At 46.9% G+C, this 3,808-nt stretch overlaps 1 pseudogene; it reads right to left on the bottom strand.

Moving 5' to 3' along the window:
- Window positions 1-1,871: 1,871 nt before the first annotated feature.
- On the bottom strand, window positions 1,872-2,329 carry LOC116889779 (annotated as a pseudogene).
- Window positions 2,330-3,808: the final 1,479 nt, after the last annotated feature.

Below are 3,808 nucleotides of genomic sequence, written 5' to 3' on the forward strand. Positions count from 1 at the left end.
TAATGTGTGTGTGTGTGTGTGTGTGTGTGTGTGTGTGTGTGTATGTGTGTGTGTGGTGTGTGTGTGTGTGTATGTGTATGTGTGTGTGTGTGTGTGTGTGTGTGTGTGTGTGTGTGTGTGTGTACTCAAAGAATTGCCTAATTAAGTGATATAAATTAAAAACATAATCTACATTGTAGCTTCTTCTAAAAATGAAGCTCATAAGTACGTGGGAAAGCACCCAGCCCATTGAATGCACTCCACAATGGAGAACTCTTACAGTAACAAAGGCAATCACTAAGTCTAAATAGCAGAACAGCTCTAACTCTGTTGTTTAACTTTCCCTCCTCAAGGTTCCATATTGGAATGGGCCCCTACTTGTCTCTCTTGAGGTGATCCTAGGGTGGTCTGAAAAGCACTGTGCAGTCACAGCACCAAAGTAGCTGGTAAGCTCCTATTATCAAATGTTAACCAGTCTGTCTGTACTGTTTGCTATTCACAGTCAGAGCACTGTCTTCTCTTTTGCCCAGGGGTTATAGTGTCAACCTCCATTGGAGAAAGCCCTCTGCAGTCCCAGGATCTTCCCACCCACTTCCATCACTGCTGGGTCTTCTCCCCTCCCCTCCCCTGGGATGTCCAATTCTCACTGAGGATTTGCCTCTCTCTTGGGGTTTTCATACTTGTGATTGTCCCATGGACACTCTCTTGTCCCAAGAGCACACTAGTGCTCAAGTCCTCATTCTGTGCTTCACCTGCTCTTAGTTACCGAAGCTCTCAGATAACACAGATACTTCCCACCACACTCAACACCCACATTTAAATTTAAGATTTGGTCTGTTGAATAAAAATGTCACACACAGAGAAACTGAAGTTTACCTTATTCCACACTTAAAACAAATGAAGCAGGATTTAGTCTTCGCCAGCACACAGCTTAATATGCTGGGCCACCGTGTCCAGACTCCTGTGGGTCTTACTCAACAGTGGGAATTCCACTGCATCCCCATCCCCACCGATCCTACTTATGCACCTTCTGTCTTCGAGTTTGTTCACCCTCTGAAAACCTGACATGGGTTAAATTCATAAGGTCTTGGAATCTGACTTGCTTGTCCCTTAGTTTGTCTTGCCTGGCCCTATGTGTCATTTGCTGAGATTTCTGGACTGTGCTAGCTGCATGCCTTGCTCTCTGCTTCTTGACTGTTACGTTTTTAAGGTAGAATACAGAGATGGAAGACAGAAAGACACAGGAGTCTGACCTTCACCAGATGGGACTGTGTTTATTAGTGCACACAGAAAGGGGCAGCCTCTCTCCTGAGGAAGACTGAGGGGCCTGCCATGAGGGAAACGCTGACTATGAATCCTTACACGAGTCAGGTATGGGGCTTGGTACTAAGGAAATGCTGAAGCCATAACCCGTGTCTCTCTTTCCTGAAACTGTCTGCCCATGGGTGACAGAAAGCCTCTACAGAGCTTCTTTTCTGTGCTGACCCATGAGGTTGAAAAAGTTGTCTTTAGTCCTGGAATCCGACTGCTCTATTGTTGACTGTGGTTGCAATGTGACCAGATCAGCCTGCTCCTGCATATGTGATTGCTCTGTAATAAGGAACGGTTACCTAGGACTGTGAGCAGGAATAAACCCACCCCACTCTGCTAAGTAGCTTCTGTCAGAGTGTTTATTCACAGAAAAGAAACAGAGACATGGAAGGAAGATGGAGGCACATCGAGGAGGGGAAGATGTGACCCAACGCAAACCCAGTAACTACTCCAACATTGATTCCTTTCTTTTACTTTCTTTCTTTTTTTCTTTTTTCTTTTCTTTTCTTTTATTTGTTTTTTTCGAGTTAAAGACAAATCTTTATTTTTAAACTCTCATCTACCAAATTAGTATTTCCTACCAACTCGGGGAGCAGAGACCTTCACAGGCTTCACGATCTATTGTTTAGTGGTTGTCTTTGTGGGGGCCTTGGCAGCAGCCATTGCTGTCTTCTTTGATGCCTGCTTAGCCTTTTTTGCTTCCTTGGCAGCTCTGATAGCCTGTTCTCGCTGAGCTTTCCTAACTTCTGGTTTCTGATTCCTCTTGGCCATTATATCAGACAGAGAAGCGCCCGTGATGGCCTGCTGGAATTTGACTGCAAGCAGGTTCCTTTCTTTTGAATTTCTTCCAACTGTCCTTCCTTGTGTTCTCTTCTGTACAGGACAGTACAGTTAATTTGCCGAGGGTTCCTTTGGAAAGGAATGCAGACTCACATTTGGCATTAAGAAACTTGAAATCCTTCCCATCAGTCCTGGCATAGTGCTGCCCGTGTCCAGAGTAGATCTTGTACCTGCTAAAACTGCACAGCTCGACCTTCATGGTGACTTTTTCCCTGATTCCTTTCAAACACACCCTCTCTGTGTGCTTTTTCTGATGATGATTTTAAAAAATGCATTCCTTTCTTTGGTGTGATTTTAAGTTTAAAATAAACACTGTTGCAGAGGAACAGACCAGATAAACAGTTCTCTGCACCCAAATCCTGTGGGAGGGAGAGCTAAACCTTCAGAGAGGCAGACACGCCTGGGAAACCAGAAGAGACTGCACTCTGCACACATTACTGATTCCAGAGGAAAACACCAAACGCCATCTGGAACCCTGGTGCACTGAAGCTCCCGGAAACAACGGCGCAGATCTTCCTGGTTGCTGCCGCCACAGAGAGCTCGTGGGCAGCACCCTGCAATGAGCAACAGGCCTGGGACCACAGGTAAGACCAACTTTTTCTGCTGCAGAGACCTGCCTGGTGATTTCAGGACACACAGAGGCAGAATTCCCTCCTCTAGGACGGGCACTTCCTGTGTTTTACAGGGAATCCCACCCCGGATCGGCCGCAGCAGCTCTCTGTCCCCAGACCAATGGGAGAGACCTCACCTGCCTGTTCAGGTGGGCACTCCTGGGCTGCAGAGGTGGAAGGGCCACCAACACTGCCCCACCCTGCCCACATCCCTGGCCCAAGAAAACTGGAAAGCCTCTGGGTTCCCGTGGGGAGGGCCCAGGAGTGGCAGGACCCCTCGTCTGAGACACCGGAACCTGAAGGAACAGACCGGATAAACAGTTCTCTGCACCCCAAATCCGTGGGAGGAACCTTCAGAAGAAGCAGACATCGCCTGGGAAACCAGAAGAGACTGCACTCTGCACTTTTATCTCGGGCGTCAGAGGGAGAAAACACAAACGCCATCTGGAACCCTGGTGCACTGAAGCTCCCGGAAGCGGGCGCGAATCTTCCTGGTTTGCTGCCAAAAGGCTCATGGGCAGCACCTTAGAGCGAACTTGAGCCTCCAGGACCACAGGTATGAAACAACTTTTCTGCTGCAAGTGAACTGCCTGGTGAATTCAGACACAGGCCCACAGGAACAACTGAAGACCTGTAGAGAGAGGAAAAACTACACGCCCGAAAGCAGAACACTCTGTCCCCATAACTGGCTGAAAGAAAACAGGAAAACAGGTCTACAGCACTCCTGACACACAGGCTTATAGGACAGTCTAGCCACTGTCAGAAAATAGCAGAACAAAGCAGCACTATTCTCCCACGAAAGCAAACACAGAATATCCAAACACACCAGAAAAGCAAGATCTAGTTTCAAAATCATATTTGATCATGATGCTGGAGGACTTCAAGAAGGCGTGAAAAGAAGAACTCCCTTAGAGAACAAGTAAAGCCTACGAAGAGAGGAATCGAAAAAATGCCTGAAAGAATTCCAGGAAAACATAAATAAACAAGTAGAAGCCCATAGAGAGGAGACACAAAAATCCCTGAAAGAATTCCAGGAAAACACAATCAAACAGTTGAAGGAATTAAAA

Source organism: Rattus rattus, unplaced genomic scaffold (assembly GCF_011064425.1).
Source record: "Rattus rattus isolate New Zealand unplaced genomic scaffold, Rrattus_CSIRO_v1 flattened_line_146214, whole genome shotgun sequence".
Taxonomy (NCBI): Eukaryota; Metazoa; Chordata; class Mammalia; order Rodentia; family Muridae; genus Rattus; species Rattus rattus.